The sequence below is a fragment of the Oncorhynchus gorbuscha genome, linkage group LG04, assembly GCF_021184085.1.
Source record: "Oncorhynchus gorbuscha isolate QuinsamMale2020 ecotype Even-year linkage group LG04, OgorEven_v1.0, whole genome shotgun sequence".
Taxonomy (NCBI): domain Eukaryota; kingdom Metazoa; phylum Chordata; class Actinopteri; order Salmoniformes; family Salmonidae; genus Oncorhynchus; species Oncorhynchus gorbuscha.
This window is the reverse complement of record NC_060176.1, coordinates 70,317,096-70,343,572: the sequence shown is the minus strand read 5'-3', so window position 1 is coordinate 70,343,572 and position 26,477 is coordinate 70,317,096.

The following is a 26,477-nucleotide window of genomic DNA, read 5'->3' as shown; positions in this document are numbered from 1 at the left end:
ATGCACACACGGTGAACAACGGCCACCCCACGAAACATTGTGTGCTCTAAACAAATGCCCCAGACACAGGGGATGAAAACAGTCCAGCAAACTCCACGAACATAAACCAACACGTTCGTCTACACCAAACACAAAGATTACAATAATTAATCCCGCACAAAGAAACGGGTGGGCCGGCTGACTAATAAAGCCCAACTAATTACAACAAACTCAAAACAGGTGTAACCAATAAACACATAAGGAGGGGGAGGAAAGAATCACTGGCAGCTAGTAGGCCGGCGATGACGACCGCCGAGCTCCACCCGAACGTGAAGGGGAGCCACCTTCGGTCGGAGTCGTGACAGCACCCCCCCCCTGACGCGCGGCTCCAGCAGCGCACCGACACCGGCCTCGAGGTCGACCCACAGGACGAGGCGCAGGGCAATCCGAATGAAGGCGATGGAAATTCCTCAACATTGACGGATCCAAAATGTCCCCCACCGGTACCCAGCACCTCTCCTCCGGACCGTACCCCTCCCAGTCCACGAGGTACTGCAGGCCCCTCACCCGGCGCTTTGAGTCCAGAATGCCCCGTATCATGTACGCCGGGGACCCCTCGATGTCCAGAGGGTGGGATTAGGGACCTCCGGCACCTCACCGTCCTGCAGGGGACCAGCTACCACCGGCCTGAGGAGAGACACATGAAACGAGGGGTTAATACGATAATAGGAAGGGAGTTGTAATCGATAACACACCTCATTTATTCTCCATAGGACTTTGAATGGCCCTCACCCTGCGGCCCCAGCTTCCGGCAGGGCAAGAGGAGGGGCAGGTTTCGGGTCGAGAGCCAGACCCTGTTCCCCGGTACAAACACGGGGGCCTCATTGCGGTTGCGGTCAGCACTCCTTTTCTGCCATCCACTAGCTTGTTGGAGGGATTCCTGGACGGCCCTCCAGGTCTCTTTGGAGCACTGCACCCATTCCTCCACCGCAGGAGCCTCGGTCTGGCTCGGATGCCATAGTGCCAGGACTGGCTGGTACCCCAACACACACTGAAAGGGGGACATGTTAGTAGAGGAGTGGCGTAGTGAGTTCTGGGCCATTTCGGCTCAGGGGATGTATCTCGCCCACTCCCCTGGCCGGTCCTGGCAGGCTGACCGAGACCCCCAGATACTCCATGAACACCCTTCATACTCGGGACGTGAACTGGGGACCCCGATCAGAAACGATGTCCTCCGGCACTACGGGGTTGGGTGAAGACGTGGATGAATAATGCCTCCGCAGTCTGTAGGGCTGTAGTGATACCGGGCAACGGGAGGAGACGCCAGGACTTAGAGAACCGATCCACAATCACCAGAACCGTAGTGTTCCCCTGAGACGGGGGGAGATCGGTCAGGAAATCTACGGATAGATGAGACCATGGGCATTGTGGAACAGAGAGGGGTTGTAACTTCCCTCTAGGAAAGTGCCTAGGAGCCTTACTCCTAGGCACGGTATGGGCGCATACCGAACAGGATGAGACATAAACCCTAATGTCCCTGGCCAAGGTGGGCCACCAATATCTCCCACGAAGGCTCCCCACTGTCCTCGCCACCCCAGGGTGACCCGAGGAGGGTAGGATGTGAGCCCACCGAATCAGTTGGTCCCGGACACCAAGCGGCACATACTCCCCCCGGACACTGAGGAGGCGCGGGTTCCGCCCGTAACGTAAATGTAAATGTCCGCATCCACCTCCCATACCACTGGTGCTATCAGTCATGAGGCGGAAAGGATGAGAGTAGGATCAGTGGACCGATCCTCCGTGTCGTAAAGGCGGGCTCTGGGAGCCCGGTCTATATGATAACGTAAACCGGAATCGGGTGAAGAACATGGCCCACCTTGCCTGACGTGGGTTCAGTCTCCTAGCTGCCCGAATATACACCAGATTCTGGTGGTCGGTCCAGATGAGAAAGGGGTGCTTAGCCCACTCAAGCCAGTGTCTCCACACCTTCAGAGCCCTGACCACTGCTAACAACTCCCGGTCCCCCACATCATAGGTACGTTCCGCTGGGCTGAGCATCCTTGAGAAGAAAGCGCAGGGGCGGAGTTTTGGTGGCGTATCCGAGCGCTGTGATAGCACGGCACCCACCCCAGCCTCGGATGCGTCCACCTCCACTATGAATGCTAGAGAGGGGTCCGGATGCGCAAACACGGGTGCATCCGTGAACAGCGCCTTCAACCTGTTGAAAGGTCCGTCCGCCGCAACCTGTTGAAAGGTCTGACCACCGCAACCACACCGGGCCCCCCTTCAGCAGTGAGGTAATGGGAGCCGCTACCTGGCCAAAACCCCGGACAAACCTCCGGTAGTAGTTGGAAAACCCCAAAACCCCTGCACCTCTTTTACCGTGGTCGAGTCGGCCAATTACGCACGGCCTTAATGCGGTCACATGCGGTCACATTCCATCACCCCCCCCCCGAAGTGGGAATGAGATAACCCAGGAAGGAGACAGCACGTTTGGAGAACAAACACTTCTCAGCCTTGACGTATAGGTCATGCTCCAGCAGTCTACCAAGCACCTTGCGTACCAGAGACACATGCGCGGCGTGAGTGGCTGAGTAGATCAGAATGTAATCGATATAAACAACCACTCCCTGCCCATGCAGGTCCCTGAGAATCTCATCTACAAAGGACTGAATAACGTCTGGAGCATTCTTTAACCCATACGGCATGACAAGGTACTCATAGTGGCCCGATGTGGTACTAAATGCGGTTTTCCACTCATCTCCCTTCCGAATACGCACCAGACTATACGCGCTCCTGAGATCCAGTTTTGTGAAGAACTGCGCTCTGTGAAATGATTCCACCGCCGTAGCAATGAGAGGTAGTGGGTAACTAAACCCCACCGTGATGGCATTTAGAACTCCATAATCAATACACAGACGCAAACCTGCCTCCTTTTTCTTCACAAAAAATTAACTCGAGGAGACGGGTGAGATGGAGGGCCGAAAATACCCCTGTCCCAGAGACTCCGTGACATATGTCTCCATAGCCAACGTCTCCTCCTGGGACAATGGGTACACATGACTCTTGGGAAGCGCAGCGTTTACCTGGAGATCTATCGCACAATCCCCTCCCGGTCGATGAGGTGGTTATTTAGTCGCTTTCTTTTTACTGAAAGCGATTGCCAAATCGGCATACTTGGGGGGAATGCACACCGTGGAACCCTGGTCTGGACTCTCCACCGACGTGGCACCGATGGAAACTCCCAGACACCCTCCAGAACACTCCTCTGACCACCCCTGGAGAACCCTCTGTCTCCACGAAATTTTAGGATTGTGCCGGGCCAGCCAGGGAATCCCTAGCACCACTGGAAATGCAGGCGAATCAATAATATAGAGACTAATAAGCTCCCTATGATTCCCCTGCGTCACCATGTCCAGTGGAACCGTGGCCTCCCTGACCACCCCTGACCCTAATGGCCGGCTATCTAGGGAGTGCACGGGAAAGGGAGAATCTATCGGCACAAGCAGAACACTTAAGGGCGAGTCCGCGATCCATAAAGTTCCCAGCTGCACCTGAATCGACTAGCGCCCTATGCTGGGAAGAGGGAAAATATTTAAGGAAAAAAATCAAGACAAACATGTGACCAACAGGGGGTTCTGGGTGAGTTAGGTGCTGACTCACCTGGGGTGATCGAGAAGCGTTCCGCCTGCCATCTCGACTCCTAGACAGGCCTCCTCCTCCGGTACCCCTCGGCACAGCCCCTCCCAACTTCAACGGAATGGGAGCGGGGGTGCTGGCTGGTGGAACGCACAGGACCCTCTCTGAACGCCCGCTGGCAGCCAGCAGATTGTCCAGCTAGATGGACATGTCAATCAGCTTATCAAGAGAAAGAGCTGTGTCCCAACACGCTAGCTCCCTGCGGACGTCCTCCCAGAGACTACACCGATAGTGGTCGATAAGGGCCCTGTCGATCCACCCAGATCCTGTGGCAAAGGTCCGGAACTCCAGCGCGTAATACTGGGCGCTCCTCCTCTCCTGCCTAAGATGGAATAGTCGTTCTCCCGCCGCTCGGCCCTCTGGAGGGTGGTCAAACACGGTACGAATACGGCAGGTAAACTCTGGGTAGTCTGAGTCTGGGCCAATCCAGACTGCGTTCGCCCACTCCAGAGCACGACCCGTCAGGCAGGAGACGAGGACACTCACCCTCTCCGCTCCCGAGGGAGTGGGTCTTACGGTGGCCAGGTACAGTTCCATTTGGAGTAAGAACCCCTGGCACCCCGCCGCCTCTCCATCATAATCCCTCGTGAGCGTAAGACGGAGAGCGCTGGAGCCGGGGGATGGGTTGTCCTGAGCTGGGGGAGCCGAAGGTGGAGAGAGGAGACCACACCTCTCCCATCGGTCCATTCTCTCCATCATTTGATCCATAGCCGATCCGATCCGATGGAGGACGGTGGTATGGTGGAGAACCCGTTCCTCCATCGATGGGAGAGGGTTGGCCGCTGCTCCTGCTGACTCCATTTACCTGTGCGGGATTCTGTAACGTTCTGGGTGTCGTGAGTGGGAAGTCAGGCGCAGGACACAGAGAGTTCAATATAGTGCTCTTTTAATGCACACACAGTGAGCAACGGCCACCCCACGACACACTGGGTGCTCAAAACAAATGCCCCAGACACAGGGGACGAAAACAGTCCAGCAAACTCCACGAACATAAACCAACACGTTCGTCTACACCAAACACAAAGATTACAATAATTAATCCCGCACAAAGAAACAGGTGGGCCGGCTGACTAATAAAGCCCAACTAATTACAACAAACTGAAAACAGGTGTAACCAATAAACACATAAGGAGGGGAGGAAATAATCAGTGGCAGCTAGTAGGCCGGCGATGACGACCGCCGAGCGCCAGCCGGCGGTCGAAGCTTTACTACTATAGCCCATAGAAATGCATTGAATAATACATCCATAAATAGCAGAAAAGACAGTCAAATAATAAATAATAAGGAACAAGGTTTTGAAGTATCTGTCCTTTATCTAAGATATATAAGAAAGCTCAGGAAAGGTGTCCTTTTTTTGGACACGTATTTAACCCATTATTTTTGTTTGCACAAAACTACCTCCATACTTTTATTCATTTGTATGGGTTACCTTAAGACGAGTCCCGTGTTGGTTAGAGTCTCCCCTTTCTACAGTTGGGTCATATTAGATTGTAGCCCAAACAGACAAAAGTTGGCACATCGGTGTTACCAACTGTAGTTGAGTCCTGTGAGTTGTGGGGGGCGTAGAGCACAACAGGGAACACCATCGTATTCATGAGAGTCTCCCCTTTCTATAGAGTGGTCATAACCATTTTGGATTCTACAGACGTTTTCGTGAGGAGACTTCTTGATTTCTTTCTGGATGTTTCCTTGTCTGACAAACGACGCTGTAGCTCTGCCACTTTCCACCCGAGATGCAGAAGGGCGACATAGGCGGATGTGATGGATTGACGTAGCCCATGCAGAAAATCTGATGTCTATACCTAAAACTGACAGATTTTTATGGGATTTTCTTTATTATGTTACTTAAATTGACGCATGTCAATAGACGAGGGTTTTTTAAAGAGCTGCAGAGCCAATGCTCTATTTGGTATTCGAAATGTTGGAAGAGCTACATGGCTGTTTAGCTCTTCCTCCTTAAGTTGTTAAACAAAGTATTTTTATCTTGTCTCCCCTGTTTTTTTTGCTCCACATTTATTTTTACTCCCTAACCTAAGTTATTGTTTTTTTTCTTTTCCTTTAGTTTGTCTGATATCAGGTGGGCTTCCATGGCCGGTGTTAAGACCCTACTCCAGTTTGCTTGGCTACCACCCAGTTAGTAGGCAACCCCATGGATGCCTTTCAGAACCCATTTTAAAACCCCACCTTTTTTGTTTTGGTTGTCACGTTCCATTTTTCTGTTGAGTGAAATATGTTGGTTTCTTATTGGGGAATAATGCAAAATGGGGGCCCGACCTGGATCTTGTGTCCAAGGTTGTTTGTTGTCACTCAAATCACTCTGAACGAGTGGAAACTTTCATAAACACTCACAGGGTAGATAATTGATTTGAATTGAAATTGAAAACAGTAACTGTAAGGTACTTAGACATGATTTGATATTGTAATCAAAATTTCTGCATTTGGACTTTTAATTGATACTGCTTTGGTGGAGAAGGAAGTCCTCCCAGAGAGGGAGGATAATGAAAAGGGTCAAACACAATAGGGTATAATTTAGTTGAGGTGACAAACAAGAAGACCAGGGTCAATATTGACTCCTTCTTTGTCCCATGCATTCCTCCTGTTGGGATGCGTGATGCAGTGAATTGTACTTGTCAGCGAAACAAGGAGAGCCATCTCTGTTTATGTGTCATCTGCCAACTACACAGAGAAAGGGAGGGAAAAGAAAAATACACTGGAGCATTTGGAGGGTGTCACAGCTTAAGGTATGAGTGAATACATTCCTTTATCCAGCTGAACAAACATAAACCATCTTAAAAAACTAACTAACCACATGTGAAAAGGATTACTTTGATTTGGGTTTCCTCCACAGAATGGAAGGGATGTGCAGTTAAGCTGTGGTCTAGCACCTGTTCCTCCAGGCACTGTTTGTGACTCTCCCCATTCGTTGTCTGATAAGCCTGAGAATAGGGATTATAGAATGGGTAAACATGTTACAAACAGTTCACCTATCCTTCCATTTCACAATCGGATAGATAACAGACAGATGATTGAAGGTAGGATGACGGTAAATAAGGTGAGAAAGCAGCGGAGCCTCTTCCAGTCCAGACGTGACAGGTATGTTCAGCAGGCACGCACAGTATGTTCATATCACATTCATTCATATCAAGCAAAACATTCTGTTTTCACATTTAAATCAGTCAAATGATCCGCAGCTAAGTGGCGGGTGTTTGTGCTGTATGTGGTGGTGGAGGAGGGTGGGGTTAGTTTTGGTGAGGTGAGTAGATGATAGTAACGTTTAAAGGAGGATGACGAGAGCGTTATTGGAGGGCTGTGTTAAGTTAGCAGCAAAGACGAATGCAAGCATCGCCACACCACAGTAATGACTGAGGGTGCTAAGGGTTAGCTACTCCCTGCCGCCACAGTAATGACTGAGGGTGCTAAGAGGTAGCTACTCCCCTGCCACCACAGTAATGACTGAGGGTGCTAAGGGTTAGCTACTCCCCTGCCACCACAGTAATAACTGCGGGTGCTAAGAGTTAGCTACTCCCTTGCCACCACAGTAATGACTGAGGGTGCTAAGAGTTAGCTACTCCCCTGCCACCACAGTAATGACTGAGGGTGCTAAGAGTTATCTACTCCCTTGCCACCACAGTAATGACTGAGGGTGCTAGGAGTTAGCTACTCCCTTGCCACCACAGTAATGACTGAGGGTGCTAAGAGTTAGCTACTCCCCTTACACCACAGTAATGACTGAGGGTGCTAAGGGTTAGCTACTCCCTTGCCACCACAGTAATGACTGAGGGTGCTAAGAGTTAGCTACTCCCTTGCCACCACAGGAATGACTGAGGGTGCTAAGAGTTAGCTACTCCCCTGCCACCACAGTAATGACTGAGTGTGCTAAGCGTTAGCTACTCCCTTGCCACCACAGTAATGACTGAGGGTGCTAAGGGTTAGCTGCTCCCCTGCCACCACAGTAGCATGCCAATCAATCATGTTTCCATTGAGCTCAGTGAATCAGATGTAACCATAACCTCTCTTAACTAATTTCTTTCCCAACTTCTCTATGACTAAATGGGACTCTTTCATATCAAGTAACTCAAGCGAGCACTAAAATCTGATTTAAAAAACAGATAAAACAACACCTTAAGGTGTTGCGGACTATGAAGAGACACACACATACGCACGCATTGTAATGTTTTGGTATTGTTATATTGTTGTGGTATTGTTATATTGTGGATCTTATATTGTAAATGTGTAATAATGTATTGTATGATTTATTGTGTTGTTGTGTTTTGTTGTGATGTAACTGTTTTAACCTTGTTTGAACCCCAGGAATAGCTAATGGGGATCCTAATAAATAAAATATCACATTTGACACACACTCTGTCCTGGTCCCAAACCATTTTACTGAGGAATTCTGTGTCAAAACACAATCTGCTTTTATTTTCTTTGCTCCCCAACCCACCTTTTCTCACTTCTAAAGACTCCCCCTCTCATGTTCATTGTACACCCTCCCCCCTTCAAACACACACTCACGTACGCATGCACGCATACACACACTCACGTACGCATGCACACACATCTATGCAGCCTTCCCTCCTTAGCGTTGGTGTTATTCAGCTGTGATTGGTTTTGTACGTTGATCCCCGTGGATCATCCATCATGGGCGTCTCCATGGCTCTGTTTTTTCTTTTTCCAGATGTTACCATGGGGATACCGTTCATCAAGGGGGACTGGTAATGGGGCAAGACCACCTAATTACCAAGACGGAAGGAGTATGGAGGAGCAGGGGTAGAAAAGAAATGGGAGGGAGGAGAGGAGGGTTAAATGATATGCAGTACCTATTTGTTCTGAGAGATCTGAGAGGGATGCTCTCCACTGAGCAAGATGTGTGTCAGCCGGCTCACAGGAACATGCTACTCTGTGCTGAAGATGATTACATCTACTCTCATTACACCCACAGAAAGAATGCACTTACACGCCTTCTAAGACAGATGTACACGGCCCAAATAGCTATGCACACGACAACATGTTCATTCTGGCCCATTTGTGTTTCAGTGTGCAACTCATCATAGCCACAGAGATTTCATATGCACACAACTGGCGGTCGAATGCCTATGTGTATATATATATATATATATATATATATTTTTTAATGCTATAACAATTCAATTTGATACATTTACTGATTTGATCTTTTTTATGCATAGGGCTTTGTTCTGTGTATGAGTGAGGCTGAAATGAGAGCTCGTTGGTGCTGAGTAGTATAAGTAATGTGTTATCTTATTTGACTTATTTCACTGCTGAAAATGGGACAGGCAGTGCATTTCTTTCCCTAAGGATAGCAAGAAGAGGCTAAGAACAATATCCCACGAGAGATGAGTGCTCTCACTCATTGCCTGCATGGTTTATTCTCCTTGAATTGCAATGCCTGCTCCTTGAATAGCATGATCATAGGACCCCAATTACCGAAGCAGTATCTATCTGCAGACCACAGACTGGGGGAGTGTCTTGTAGGAGAATTTCGCATAGTTGATTACAATGAATGCCCACCAAGTAGAGAGCTATGCAAGAGTTTTAAGGAATACTTCAATTCTGACAAAATAGCACAGCAAAACCAAGCAAGAATTATGTTTCAATTGATAAGCTCGATTTACACTCAAATATGTACTTATTCCTTTATTGGCTCCAAAGTTGGTCTATTCGGTTGACAGAGGCTAAACCCTAACCCATTGCTAATCCTAACCCATCGTGTAGTGGGAGTGTTGTGCGATGACGTGATGCCAACTGGGTTTTGTATAGGGGTGTTCCTTGTAGTCACTGCAGTCTGCAGATAGATATTACTGGAATGATCTGCCTGTCACCTTACCCTACGGACAGCCAGCCTCTCTTGACATTTCTCTTGACAATGTTCAACCCAAATGAGCCAGCAGGGGGGGCTGTCTCCACTGTCCACAGACCTCTGAAGTTTAGCTTCCTTATATTACATCTGGCTTATCCTAAATTCCATATATACACCCTGTCTTTTAGGAGAAGAATGCTAAAACAGAGATCGAGAATGCATATGTATATATTTTTTATGAAATTATATAAATGATCAGTGTGAGGTAAGATGCATGACACTATGGAGCATCTTCTGAAATGATGTGCACACTGGGCTCCTGAGTGGTGCAGCAGTCTAAGGCACTGCATCTCAGTATAAGAAGTGTCACTGCAGTCCCTGGTTCATATTCAGGTTGTATGGCTGTGATTGGGAGTCCCATAGGGCGGTGCACAATTGGCTCAGCGTTGTCTGGGTTTGCCCAGGGTAGGCTGTTGTTGTAAATAAGAATTTGTTCTTAACTGACTTGCCTAGTTAAATTTAAAAAACTCAACCTTGGGGCAGTAAGTGCAGTGTAACACAATTACCAGCAGATGGTGCCATCAGACACTGTTTTATGAAGTCCTTGAAGCCTCTAGTCCAGGGCTGTTAAATTCCGGTTCTGGAGAGTCAAAACACTTCTATTTTTCATCCTGTTCTTCTAAACAGGGACTGATTCAGACTTGAAGCACCAGGTGAGTGCAATTAACTACCAGGTATAAACAGAAACCAGAAGTGTTTCGGCCCTCTAGGACCTAAATTGAACAGCACTGCTCTAGTCTGTCCTTAAGGGTATATAATACTGTGACCTTTGCTGTAGGAGTGGGTTGAGGTGTGCAATCAGTAGCCAACTGTCTGTTCACTTCAGCTAAAAAACTGTAACCAGTACCCCCTTATTGACTTGTAATGGTCTGAATCCACTCTTCTTCCATGTGGAAGTCTGTCCTGACCTCGTTTTACTCATCGGGGTTATTTAATGATGTAGGAACACTAAAAAGAATATGGTGAGTTTCTTTGGAGCACAGGGTAATGGCCTGAAACCAGAATTCAATTGAATTCAGAAAATCAGTCTATGGTCTTTACAGAGGTGATGGACAATGGTGCAGAACTCTGTAAATGAAGGTGAGACAGAGAGTGATACAGATTGTTGCCATTTTCAGATCAAGTGGATGGCAGAGACTAGAGGAGGATGATGATGTATGTCTGGCCTTACCTGAGAGGGTTAAAGACTATCCTTTTCCCCTCAGTTAAATGAATCAATCTATGAACGCTGCTCTTTTCTGGGATCCATTGTGGAATACTGAGTATTTCACCTCAGGGGAGGACACTTTTTTTACACAATGCACAGACTGAGTTATAAATGTGTGATGTAAACTTGGACATTTACAGTTTTCCTCCATGGAGCGTTCATACGTAACTTACCTGATATAGTATTACATATCCTATCAAACATCAACACAGTCCGACTCAAACCACAGTTAGTTGCACATCAAACACTCCAAATATGTTAGGCATACTCCAACTAAAGTATTATGTTTACAAGTTTATGCAAAGCAGGTGTAGCTGTTTTTAAAAGGCGCCGTCTCTATCCAGACATTTTCTCCAGCTTAAAGTGTGCTATTCCAGATGATTATAAATTCCATTAGTCCATTTCCCGCTGTGGAAATCCCATCTAATTACTGTGATTAAGATTAGGGCCAGTAGATCTCCTTCAGGAGGCTACTGAAAGAGGCTGCGCTCACCACAACCCACTCACTGGCTCCATACGGTTTAGTTCAACTTCCAGGTCATGGACCTAAGACTCAGATGGTTTGATAAGACAGAATTACTTTAAATTATTTTAGAAGACTGGAGATGGCTCTATGATACTGTAACATAAGCCAGTGTGTCTTATCCTCACACTCACGTGGTCCTGTGTCGCTCAGTTGGTGAGCAGGGCGCTTGAAACACCAAGGGCAAACTAGAGGGTTCAATTCCCACTGGGGCCACACATAACAAATATATATGCACGCATGATTGTAAGTCATTTTGGATACCATCTGCTTAATGGCATGTTTTTTCTCTCTCTCTCTCTCTGCCTCTGTCTTAATGTCAGCCATCTCTCCCTCTCTTTCTCTATTGTGAGTGCTTCCCTGAGGGAGGGCAGGATTGAGGTCTACTCTGAGCTCACCGGACAACACTGCTCTCTGAACCTGCATTATTGAGCATGGCGAACAGCAGACAGGAGACCCAGTCAGGGCTACTGAAACAGGATCAACTGCAAAATACAATTTGGCTCAAAAAACAGTGCTTCAGTGTCATGAGTTACAGTCCCAGTATCAGTGAAACTGGAAACCAGGGCAAAAGACAAACTGGGTTTCAGTCCAAAAGCATTATCTGTGTCACACAGTGTTGGTCTAGAGCCATAGTTCCAGAATCCATGAAACTGGAGAGTCTGTGTACTAGTAGATTTACTCAGTGTCTTTGGCCTCCATTTTGACTGCAAACAATTGTTGAGATGTTACTATAAAACCATATTACTCACAGTATTGAATACTGAGTATTGATTTCAAATCCTCTCTTTTTTCAGTCTGGGCCACAATCAGGATTAGAGTTTCACTTGGGGAGAGGGAGAAGCACTCTCAGGATAAGCAGTAAAGAAGAGACTATGTTAGAGTCAGTGTGGCAGAAGCCCTGGAAACAGTGGCTCAGGAACGATTAAGTTAGATCCAGAGGAGGAATGCCATGGGGACTAACACAGGGCCACATTACCTCACAAATTGAGTTAGACTTTTTTTTAATCATCTCTGAATGCGACTGTCGCTCTTTTAACATCAGTGATGCTCAGTGCAAGGGGCCTAATCCCTATCAACACGCGTTAATGAAAAAACGGATCACAACATGTTTGGATCGATAACCAAATGCTACACAGGGTGTTTTTTAATTTCCAGATCGAAAACGTGCTATGGTGATGAAACAAACAAACATGGTGTTAGTGAAAGCATTGGGTTCCTTCCATCTGAACCAGCACTGACTATCACATCATACACGCCTCTCAGTCTACGCCTATACAAACCACATTACCACAACCAGTCCCATTTAAACCCTCCCATTTGGGGAAACAAAACGCATCATTTAAGAGTCACTGAGGCATGTGCCTCTGGGATAATGGTTAACAAAAGGCCATTTGGGATTCGAGGAATATCTTTCCAGTGCTATCGCTAAGTCTTTCTGCCACTGGTATGTGTGGGGACAAGCATTTTCTGGACACTTTCTGTAGCTTCTTAAGTTACACAGAAAAAGAGGTAGAAAGGAAAGAAGAAGGTAGAGAATAAGAGGGAAAGAGAGAGAAATGTGAGAGTGGCTCCCTGTCTCAAATACAGAGAAAGAGACTGGGAGAGGCTGGAGAAAAATCATGACATGCAATGGAGTAGAACCCGAACGCTATGGGTCGTGTATTTGCAGTACTACCACACGGTACAGGAAAAGCAAAGTTGTTGCTATCCCGAGGAGTAAATGTGCTGTTCTGTCTACCTGAAGCATTTTATTCAGCATTCCACTCTTTTCCGGGAACAGAACTCCAGTAGGCTTAAGCAATGTTCCTGTGCCAACGGTCGCTGAGGAGGCAAGAATGGGCAGAATTCCATTATCGCAATGAAGAGAGACAAAAACTGGACAGAGACAAGGAAACTCGGTCTATTCGAACAAGTACTGGGAAACAGTGCTAAAAGGACATGCCTAAATGAATGTTGTTTAGGCAAAGAATTGGTTTATATCTGTGCCATCTGCAGACCCAGTCATACTGGTGCACATTCATGAACATAACAGATGCAGGTTATATTGTGCTACATTACTCAGGAGAGTCAAATAAGCTTCAAGATAATTCATAGAAGCTCTACCTTGAGAGGAATGAAAACCATGTGACCTAGGCAGCACAGCAGTCTGGCTGGCACATTATTCCAATCACTGGTTTACATCACGTGAATGACCTTGAATTACTAATTCCATTGGTACAGGAGAATAATACTATATAACATTATGACCTCTAATTGAATTAGATTGAGTGCTATGGGAGGTGAATGGAGGTGGGTGATGGTGTGATAGCATAGTGAGCAGAGGAATGGAGACTCATTTGATTTTATCTGCAACCTTGAGGTTCATTTAAATCTATCTGTGTGTGTACGAGCGTGCATGTCTGTGTGTGTCTGTGGTTATATTTTTGTTGCGTGTTTTCATAATTGTGGATTTTTATGCTGTGCCTTCTGATCCTCTTCACTCCTTCTCCCTAAATGACTTCTAAAGAGGCTGCCTGGCCCCTCACAGCAAGACCACACTGAGCTAATCTTGGAAGGGAAGACAGCACACAGCCAATCCTCCACATGGTAACAGGTGGGCCATGATAAGCGCTAACGTTAGCTGATTTCCAGGCAATAGCTTCACACCGTCTGAGAGGCTCCATGAGACTGGGGGAGGAGGAGTGGAGACAATACTGCCTGGAGCAAAGAGGATGTGTTATTCTTGTTTTCATGCCTTATGTTGATCCGCACAGCATCTATTCTCACAGCCCGACTTCCTGCTGACTGCCCCAGGGAAGCCCTTGAGTCAGGAATGAATCCATGGCAGCCATCTTGAAAGACCTGAGGTATTTACATCCATGCAGCATTTGATGTATTCTGTTGTAAGACACTGTAACTGTTTCCTCTGCAAACTGAAATAAAAATATGACTGCTTACGGAAACTGGATATATCACAGGTAATCTCTAGTGGAAAGACTACATAAACAGACATTGTATCGTAGATCTGTCATGATACAACAGGATGCATGAGATAACGAGCAGCATTAGTTCCGGTTCTTTGGACAAATCAAAAAATTTGCAGGTGTTGGCATCTTTCAAATTTCGGGAAGGGAAGGGGACATTTAGCCCATATACTTGCCCTTAACTTGCAAAGAGAGAAGGTGAGTTCTTTGTTCTGGTTCTGATACTGGATCTATCCCTACTAACACGATGGGACCCAGAACTGGCATCTGGCCAATTACGCAAGATTTTTGTTCTGGGACACCTGTGTTGGTTGTTATTTGAATCAGTATGTAACCCATCACACAATTGGATATTGAGAGAGTTGAAGAAGAGTAAGAGGCTGCAAGAGTCTCACAAAAAGAAAATGGTGTTTACTTTTGGCTTTCCAGAACAGCAACCCAATCCAATGTCAAATAATGCTGCTGGTGTTGGATTAGAATTGTTGTTAACAGCCAACATATTGGGAGAAGAAACACTGCCACAATATAGCATATAACATAGTGCTCGATGACTTGGTCTTGTGTACTTGTTCACATTCAAGACCTTGCTGCAAATTACCAATTAATCCAAGGTAGTTGAGGTAACAAAACCCATACTGTAGAACCACCTCTGTAACATAATCTGTATCTCTGACAGGAAGCTCTCGCATGGCCTTGGTGAACACTGAAGAAAAGTGAATAATATTCTCTTGTGTGTCAGAATTGTGGGGCCTGTCGCATGTACAGTCTAAGTCGGAAGTTTACATACACCTTAGCCACGTACATTTAAACACAGTTTTTCACAATTCATGACATTTAATCCTAGTAAAAAAATCCCTGTCTTTGGTCAGTAAAGGATCACCACTTTATTTTAAGAATGTGAAATGTCAGAATAATAGTAAAGAGAATGATTAATTTCAGCTTTTATTTCTTTCATCACATTCCCAGTTGGTCAGAAGTTTACATACACTCAATTAGTATTTGGTAGCATTGCCTTTAACATGTTTAACTTGGGTCAAACGTTTTGGGTAGCCTTCCACAAGCTTCCCACAATAAGTTGGATGAATTTTGGCCCATTCCTTCTGACAGAGCTGCTGTAACTGAATTAGGTTTGTAGGCCTCCTTGCTTGCACACCCTTTTCAGCTCTGCTCACAAATGTTCTATAGGAATGAGGTCAGGGCTTTGTGATGGCCACTCTAATACCTTAACTTTGTTGTCCTTAAGCCATTTTGCCACAACTTTGAAAGTATGCTTGGGGTCATTGTCCATTTGGAAGACCCATTTGTGACCAAGCTTTAATTTCCTTACTGATGTCTTGAGATGTTGCTTCAATATATCCACATAATTTACCTTGCTAATGATGCCATCTATTTTGTGAAGTGCATCAGTCACTCCTGCAGCAAAGCACCCCCACAACATGATGCTGCCACTCCCGTGCTTCACGGTTGGGATGGTGTTCTTCGGCTTGCAAGCCTCCCCCTTTTTCCTCCAAACATAACGATGGTCATTATCGCCAGAGGACATTTCTCCAAAAAGTACGATCTTTGTCCGCTTGTGCAGTTGCAAAATGTAGTCCGGCTTTTTTATGGCGGTTTTCGAGCCGTGGCTTCTTCTGTGCTGAGTGGCCTTTCAGGTTATCTCGATATAGGACTTGTTTTACTGTGGGTATAGACATTTTTGTACCTGTTTCCTCCAGCATCTTCACAAGGTCCTTTGCTGTTGTTCTGGGATTGATTTGCACTTTTCACACCAAAGTACGTTCAACTTTAGGAGACAGAACGCGTCTCCTTCCTGAGCGGTATGATGGCGGCGTGGTCCCATGGTGTTTATACTTGCATACTACTGTTTGTACAGATGAAAGTGGTACCCTCGGGCATTTGGAAATTGCTCCCAAGGATGAACCAGACTTGTGGAGGTCTACAAAAAAAATTCTGAGGTCCTGGCTGATTTCTTTTGATTTTCCCATGATGTCAAGCAAAGAGGCACTGAATTTGAAATACATCCACAGGTTGACTCAAATTATGTCAATTAGCCTATCAGAAGCTTCTATTGTCATGATGTAATTTTTGGGAATATTCCAAGCTGTTTAAAAGCACAGTCAATTTAGTGTATGTAAACTCCCGACCTACTGGAATTGTAGTACAGTGAATTATATGTGAAATAATCTGTCTGTAAACAATTGTTGGAATAATTACTTGTGTCGTGCACAAAGTAGATGTCCTAACCGACATGCCAAAACAATATTTTGTGGTTGAAAAACAAGTTTTAATGACTCCAATCTAAGTGTTTGTAAACTTCCGACTTCAACTGTGTCTGCGTGAGCGTGAGAGGTAGAGTATGTATATTCAAAAAAGGCTGTTTGTGTGTATATTGTGTGTATATGTGTATACTGTATGTGTGAGAGGGAAATTACATTTGTTCTTATGAACAGAAGTAATGTGTTGTGGAAAACACATCCGGATGAGGAAGAGGTGCCACACTCTCACTGGATACCATTAAGAAAATGTAGATACAGAACCCTAATGGCATGCAGAGATGCCTGTCTCTGTATTCATTTCGGTCAGATGTTGTTTTTTTTACCACCAGAAGAAGCCTTGCTGTGGGCAGTCACTCTCAGTGCCACAAATGGTGATCTCATGTACATACACACAAATGTAATCCACCACTCATCGCCAACAAACAGAAAGCCAAACATGCATCTCCACTAGCACAGTGGAACGCTGGAGAATATTACTCTCTTTTTTTCCTAGTTTGGCTTGAAGAGCAGATTTAGTTTTGACTCACATTTAAATATTAGGACCAATGCAGCCATTTTTATATCAATTTCAAATCATTTCTGGGTAATTAAGTACCTTACGGTAATAGTTTTCCATTAAAATGGACAAAAATAGCTACGACTGTCTAGGAGTGGTCTGAGTGGGGAGGAGAATCTGACAACTAGCTGTTATTGGTGGAGAGGTTTGGAACTCTTATTTGTTATTGGTCTATTAACCAATTTACCGCCTGGTGATGTCAACAGGCTAAGCAAAACTCCTGCCTGTGCAAACCTGCTGATTAGAAAGTCCTGTGCAGATTAAATTTTCAACCAGCAGCTATCAAGAGATAACACTTATATTTTTTTCATCAGCTGTTGGAAATGAATTTTGACTGCACTGGGCCTTTAAGGTTAATAGATATAGGCTAGTATCAAAACTCTGGCCTGCTTTAGGGTTGGGATTTCATCTGGGCCCCTGACTCCCTGCTATGGACCACAGGCCTGTTTATGCAGCACTGGAGTTGGTTTCTCCTCAGGTCAAACTCCTTTGATAAGATAGGAGAGTCACTCGCTCAGACAGAGCAAAGGTGACATGGATGTATTATGCATGGGGAGGTAGAGGAAGCAGGAGTGCAGGATAAAAAAGAACACTCACATATTCATAGTTACACACATGACATTGGTGCAGTTTTGAACAGTCTTATTGACAAACTCCAATAAATTTGATCCTGTACAAACACACAAAGGTATTAGGTGTGCACATGCATGCACACACACACACACACACACACACACACACACACACACACACACACACACACACACACACACACACACACACACACACACACACACACACACACACACACACACACACACACACACACACACACACACACACACACACACACACACACACACACACACACACACACACACAAAGTCAACTCAGAGGGCAGCCTAAAGCTGCTTTAAAAGGAAACTCTCAGGTCTCACCATCTGCTGTTCTGTTACAGGGCTTATGTGAGGAGCCACAATAAAATAACATGAGTGATCAAAAATGACAAACCTGATGCAATCAGCAGTGCATACAGCAGTCAGCTGTTCCAGACTCAGAGGCTCTGAACTCACTCTGACCTCACTCTGGGAAGGTCCTGTCTGGTTTGTGTGATTTACAATATATTGTTGGTAATGTTAATGATGCTTGGTCGATGTCTCAAATCAGCAGTGGTTGATTACTGGAGAGTATGAATTAATAACTGCGTAGCATACCCACTTCCTGATATCAAGAGCATTTCTCTCATTTGCATTTTGTGTTTGCTTAATTCAAGCTTTTCTTAACTACGTACAAATTCTGTTACAAATCAACAGTGGTGGAAAAAGTACCCAATTGTCAAAGTTAAGTAAAAGGAAAGACACCTTAATTGAAAATGCCTCAAGTAAAATTGAAAGTCACCCAGTAAATGTCTACTTGAGTAAAAGTCTAAAAGTATTTGCTTTTAAATATACTTAAGTATCAAAAGTAAATGTAATTGCAAAAATATACGTAAGTATCAAAAGCAAAAGTATAAATCATTTCAAATGGCTTATATTAAGCAAATCAGACAGCACCATTTTATTTATATATATATATTTTTTTTACGGATAGCCTGGGGCACACTACAACACATATTTTTCAAATGAAGTATTTGTGTTTAGTGTGTCCTCTAGATCAGAGGCAGTAGGGATGACCAGGGATGTTCCTTTGATAAGTGTTTGAATTGGACAATTTTTCTGTCCTGCTAAGCATTCAAAATGCAAGTACTTTTGTACTTTTGTGTGTCAGGGAAGATGTATGGAGTAAAAAGTACATTATTCACAATTTAATGTAGTGAAGTTAAAGTGAAAGTACAGATACCCCCCCCAAAAACTACTTGAGAAAGTATATTTACCTAAGTACTTCACACCACTGCCCTTAGTCATGAGGTGTACCCAGGCAAGTGTCCGGACAATGGGTGAGAATCATCCTTGGGAACCAAACCATATGTTACCGCAGACAGAGCTTCCCTGTGACACTCAAACACTCAATGGAGTGTTTGATAGAAACTATCTCCACAGACACCTGCTACCTTGGGCAATACAGAAGGGTGAGGGGGAGAATATAATTGGGAAGATACTGCTTCAGAGTATTTGAGATACTAGAATCCAACTGGAGCAAATACAAATTAAAATTCTCGGGTGCGATTAGACACTTGAATTAGGGATTATTGTGTGAGAATTTAGGGGAGATGTCATTGATTTGTGGTCTGCTCTGTGGCTGTTTTTTCCTGCAGTAAGCCCTGTGGACCACCCACTGTCCTCTTAGATCCAATAAAACATGTACTGCTGCTAAAATATTTTACTGCTGGAAATCAACCCAACCCCCAACCCCTACCCAGAACTCCATTATCCCTGGATGAGCCATAAACAGATGGACAAAATCCCACTACATTTTCAGAAATCTAAGATGAATATGATTAATTGAAGACCTCGCTCTATATTTTAATATTTTTAACTGACTGAGCCTAGAAACAATGTACCTTGGCTGTGCGTGCATTGTGCAGATACTAGGGGGGAGTATTATGTTTTGACACTGGAAGCTGACACGGGGAGACTTAGGGCCCCAGCAGTCTTAGTACTACTGCTCTAAGCACAGCCCAACAGGAGAGGCTTAGACCTGCCTGACAATACTGACTCCTGAGGCTAATTAACGTGTTGCCAAATAACTAGAGACAGAGGAATACTGTCAGGACCCAGTTACGGACCCGGGTCTCCGGAGTGAGAAACAGTCACTTAACCAACTGAGCCACGAATAGTCGGCAGAACCCAGAAGATGAGGCAGACACAGCAGTACTTGAGACGGTGTATTTAATGAAGAAAAAAGTGAAGTCCTTCAGGAAAACATGTAACTCCACAACCTCAAAAGGAATTCCACAAGAACAAAGGTAATCCTTCAGGACAAAAAGGTAAATCCACAAGGTGGTAGGTATAGCATAAAAAAAGCCTCAAAAGATACTCAAAAATAAATAAACAAGAACAAAAAACAGAATTCCACAAGAGAGTCCACCGGGATCAACAAGAGTTCACAGAATACTAGGTCTGGGTGCTAACATACAAACACAGAGCAAAGAACTGAGGAAAACTAAGGGTTTAAATACAATCAGGGGAAACGAGGCACAGGTGCAAATAATAATGGGGATCAAGGGAAAACAAAAGGTCAAAAAGCACAATGGGGGCATCTAGTGACCAAAAACCGGAACAACCCTGGCCAAATCCTGACAAATACATTACCCATTTACAGGTGTAGGATCTTAATTTGACCACTATCGTGGCAGCAAAAAGAATCCTGAAGAAACAGGATTTTAATGTTTAGTCCATAATGTTGCTTGATCGGTGGTTAGGCTATTAGTTGGCCGAAATTAAACTACATTAAAAGTGCAATACTGTTAATATAACCATGTGTTAATATGGGTTTTCAGTGAATAAATCTGAATCGCAAAGCTCACAAAACATTTCCTGCGGTGCAGGAAAATTCTCAACAACAAAAGAGTGACCAAATTAAGATCCTACGCCTATTTTAAAATAGGGAAATACTCTTTATTTAACAATCTTATGCACACAGAAGAAGCAGACATATCAACAATGCTGGAAAAAGTATCCAATTGTCATACTTGAGTAAAAATATAGATACCTTAATAGAAAGTTACTCAAGTAGAAGTGAAAGTCAGCCAGTAAAATACCGCTTGAGTAAAAGTCCAAAAGTATTTGGTTTTAATATACTTAAGTATCAACAGTAAACATAGTTGCTCAAATATACTTAAGTATCAAAAGTGAAATTATAAATAATTTCAAATTCAATATATTAAGCAATGCAGAAAACACAATTTTCTTGTTTTTAAAATGTATGGATAGCCAGGGGCACACTCCAACACATTATTTACAAAATATGCATTTGTGTTTAGTGAGTCCGCCAGGCCAGAGGCCGTGACAAGGTGTTCTTTTGAAGTGCTTGAATTAAACTATTTTCTTGTCCTGCTAAGCATTCAAAATATAACGAGTACCTTTTGATGTCAGGGAAAATTTATGGAGTAAAAAGTTGAATATTTGCTTTAGGAATGTAGTGAAGTAAAAGTGGTCAAAAATATGAATAGCAAAGTACAAATACCCCCAAAAACAACTTAAGTACTTTACACCACTGCAAATCAAATTACCTTGTATTTAATTTCATAAAAGCTTACATATTATGTTGCCCAAACCTTATGAAGTCATAGAAGCAAACATGGAGTAGTGTGATAGTTTGATCCCCCACCCATACGGCTTTGAATAAATATTCCTTCAATCTTTGAAGGAGAAAAATACTTTCCCGTTAAACACTTTTAAGCCTGTTGAGGTGAAAATAGCTGACCTTTGAAAGTTCTCTAGGAGAATCAAATCAAAGAAAATGTTATTTGTCACATGCTTCATAGACAACAGGTGTAAACTAACAGTGAAACGCTTACTTACGGTCCATTTCCAACAACGCATAGATTTAGATTTAATTTACTAGGAGTCCCATTCGCCGATGCCAATGGTGACAGGTAGTCTTACTGGTGCCAGTGAAACTGGTGTGAAATGGCTAGCTCGTTAGCAGGGGTGACATCACTCGCTCTGAGACCTTGAAGTAGTTGTCTCATGCAGCTTTTGTAGAGCGATAGGTAATGATACTTTGAGGGTGTCAGTTGTTGATGTGTGCAGAGGCTCCCTGGTTCTTGCCCAAGTACGGGCGAGGAGAGGGACGGAAGCGAAACTGTTACACCAGACACATAATGAAAAAGACATCATAGACTTAATACTTAAAAATGTACATACAGTTAAAAGCATTAACACGTAGTCTGTGTTTGTGCACATCTATCAGTTACACATGCATGTCAGTATGTACAGTGCCTTCGGAAAGTATTCAGACCATACTTTTTCCACATTTTGGTAGGTTACAGCCTTATTCTAAAATTGATTTAAAATAGTTTTTTCCCCTCATTATTCTACACACATTACCCCATAATGACAAAGCAAAAACAGTTTTGTAGAAATGTTTGCTAAAAAAACTAAAAAATAAACTAGTGTAAATGTGATATTTCAGAGTTCAATAGTTTGAGATCACTTAGAAATATCCAGTGTAGACAGTGTAGACATTGTTAATGTTGGAAATGACTATTGTAGCCGGAAACGGCAGATTTTTTATGGAATACTTACATAGGCGTACAGAGGCCCATTATCAGCAACCATCACTCCTGTGTTACAAAGGCACGTTGTGTTAGCTAATCCAAGTTTATAATTTTAAGAGGATAATTGATCATGAGAAAACCCTTTTGCAATTATGATAGCACAGCTGAAAACTGTTGTCCTGATTAAAGAAGCAATCAAACTGGCCTTCTTTAGACGAGTTGAGTGTCTGGAGCATCAGCATTTGTGTGCTCGATTACAGGCCCAAAATGTCCTGAAACAAATATTGTTCTTCTGAAAGTCGTCAGTCTATTCTTTTTTGGAGAAATTGCCAAGAAACTGTAGATCTGGTTCAACGCTGTGTTCTACTCCCTTCAAAGAACAGCGCAAAGAGGAAAGAGGAGTGGGAGGCCCCGGTGCACAACTGAGCAAGAGGACAAGTACATTAGAGTGTCTAGTTTAAGAATCAGACTCTTAACAAGTACTCAACTGACAGCTTCATTAAATAGGACCCGCAAAACACCAGTCTCAATGTCAACAGTGAAGAGGCGACTTCGGAATGCTGAACGTCTAGGCAAATTTCTACTGTCCAGTGTTTTTTTGCACATCTTATTTTTTATTTTTATTGGCCAGTCTGAGATGTGTCTTTTTCTTTGCAACTCTGCCTAGAAGGCTAGCATCCCGGAGTCACCTCTTCACTGTTGACTTTGAGACTGGTGTTTTGCTGGGTTCTATTTAATGAAGCTGCCAGTTGAGGACTTATGAGTCGTCTGTTCGCTGTCCACTTGCACTATGTAAGATCGAAGGGAGTTCCCTGCACTCATGGCTCTGAATAATACCTGAACGTTTCCTTGAATTTGTTCTGGACCTGGGGACTGTGAAAAGACCCCAGGTGTCATGTCTGGTGGGATAAGTGTGTGTGTCGTTACTATGTGTAAGTTGACTATGTAAACCATTTGGAATTTCCAACACTTTCATGTTTCTCATGAGAACAAGAAGTGATGCAGTCAGTCTTTCCTCAACTCTTTGCCAAGAGAGACTGGCATGCATAGTATTAATATTAATACTAGCCCTCTGATTACAAGTGGCTCCTGAGTGGTTCAGTGGTCTAAGGCACGTCTCAGTACTAGAGGCATCACTGCTGACCCAGGTTCTATTCCAGGCTGTATCACAACTGGTCGTGATTGGGAGTGCCATAGGGGGGTGAACAATTTGCCTAGTATCGTCCGGATTAGAGTTTGGCTGTTGGCCGTCATTGTAAATAAGAATTTGTTCTTAACTGACTTTCCTAGTTAAATAAAGAAAATACAATGAAGAGCAAGGTGTGTGGCTCTGTTTTGCTCAACTTGGTCTTTCTTTGCAGAACTTGACCATATGTCTGGATAATAATCAAGATAAGTTAAGATAGAACTAGAGCCTGCAGGATTTGCTTTGTGGAGTGTGGGGTCAAAAAATCAGAGTATCTCTTTATTACGAACAGACCTCTCTCTATTTTTACATCTTTAAATGTTTTGACCATGACAGATAACAACAAAAAAATGAATAATTGTGATGTGTGATGAAAACATGGCTATATACACAGGGTACAGTACCAAGTAAATGTGCAGGGGTACAGAGTAATTGAGGGAGATATGTACATGTAGGTAGGGGTAAAGTGACAATGCAAAAGGACAGATAATGGATAGTAGCAGCAGGATATGTGATGAATCAAAAGAGTTAGTACGAAAAGGGTCAATGCAGATAGTCCGAGTAGCTATTTGGTTAACTATTTTTGCCTTCTTATGGCTTGGGGGTAGAAGCTGTTCAGGGTCCGGTTGGTTCCAGACTTGGTGTATTGGTACCCTTTGCCATGCGGTAGCAGAGAGAACAGTTTATGACTTGGGTGGCTAGAGTCTTAGACAATTTTTAGGGCATTCCTCTGACAACGCCTGGTATAGAGGCCTTGGAAGGCAGGGAGCTTGTCCCCAGTGATGTACTCCTTTGGGCCCATGCCAAATCTCCTGAAGGGGAAGATGCATTGTTGGAGACCTGAGGTTGGAGAACTGAGCCCACTCACCGTGCCTACCGGGGCGAGCATGTGACTGGTCAGGCCCCATGCTATGGGATGATGCGCACTGTGTCTCGGCCAAGCATTCACAGGCCGGTGTGCTCGGTGCCAGCGTCCCGCATTTGCCGGGTGGAATCTGGCATCCAGCCAGAACGGGTGGGGCCAGCTCTGCGCTCGAGACTGCCAGTGCACCTCCACGGCCCTGTGTATCCGGTGCCTCGGCCAAGGAAGAGGCCTCCTGTGTGTCTCCCCAGCCCGGTGAGTCCGGCGCTGCCAGAGTTCCCCTCCTGTCAGGCGCTGGCAGCCAGAGTCGCCCTCCTGTCCGGCGCTGGCAGCCAGAGTCGCCCTCCACGTCCCACACCAGAGCCGCCACCGCGGATAGATGCCCTCCCAGACCATCCCCTATATGTTTAGGTTTTACTTCTGGAGTCCGCACCTTTTTTTTGGGGGGGGGGGACCTTAGAGAACCTTTTTATGTCTCTATTTTGGTTTGGTTGGTGTGTGAGTTGGGGTGGCCATTCTATGTTTTGGGTTCTATGTTTTCTGTTTCTGTGTTTGGCCGGGTGTGGTTCTCAATCAGAGGCAGCTGTCTATCGTTGCCTCTGAGAACCATACTTAGGTAGCCTTTTCCCACCTGTGTTTTGTGGGTAGTTGTTTTTTTATTGTTTGTGTCTGCATCAGACAGAACTGTTTCGGTTTCGGTCGTTCTCTTTGTTGTTTTGTTATTCGGTGTTCAGTTCTATTAATAAATCATGAACACTTACCACTCTGCGCTTTAATCCACTCCTTCCAACAGCCGTTACACCGTGATAGTTTGCAAGCCATGCCACATCCGACGAGCATCAGAACCGTTGTAGTGAATTAATTAATTAATTAATTACATATTATTTTGGTGTAAAATTGCCAATTGTTAACCCATCCCTTATGGGATTAATTGACACATAAACAAACATTACGATAATTCACCATGGTAATTAAATGATCATTCTTCTTTTTTGAATGTTTTTTTTTTCACTTCACCAATTTGGACTATTTTGTGTATGTCCGTTACATGAAATACAAATAAAAATACATTTGGGGATAAATACTTTTGCAAGGGACTGTTCACATACATACATACCACATCCAGACAAATACAGGAAAAAAGAAAGAAGTCACTTGAACCCAGTCTGACACAAAGAGAAGACTAATATGGGAGACAAGCCTATACACAATCTATATACACAGCTGCCATTTACCACATAGAAGCTAAATATTTGTACAATTTAATTACAGGTAGCCCTTTGTCTTTGATTCCAGGCTTTATGTAAATAGTCCACAAAAGTAATATAATAATAATAATATAATAATAATAATATATAATAATAATAATAATAATATATATATATAATAATAGAATAATAATAATAATATAATATAATAATAATAATATAATAATAATAATAATAATAATAATATATAATAATAATATAATATAATAATATAATATATAATATAATAATAATAATAATAATAATAATAATATAATAATAATAATAATACTAATAATAATAATATATAATAATAATAATAATAATAATAATATAATATATAATAATATAATATAATATATATATAATATAATAATAATAATAATATATATATATGCCATTTAGCAGACGCTTTTATCCAAAGTAAATACACAATGGACAAAAAAACATTTAAATTTCTCCTCATCACTCAGCCACATAATGCCAGGGTATGTCTGGTGTGCTTTCTGGAATAAGAGCAAGTGTATATCATGGTAGAAAGGGCAATAGAGGATAACATGAGTTTCATCCTCTATTCTTCGAATAGTTATAGTCTTTCCTCTTCCATTTCACCACAATACTGACCTGTTTCAATGCGCTGAGACAATATCCCTGATCTTACCTGTGCACATAGTGATCTCTTGCTTTTAGGTTGGTTATACATAATATATCTCTCACACACAAATTCACCCTTAACTTCTTCAAGATAGGGGGCGCTCTTTTAATTTTTGGATAAAAAACGTTCCCGTTGTAAACAAGATATTTTGTCACAAAAAGATGCTCGACTATGCATGTAATTGACAGCTTTGGAAAGAAAAAACTCTGACGTTTCCAAAACTGCAAAGATATTATCTGTGAGTGCCCCAGAACTAATGCTACAGGTGAAACCAAGATG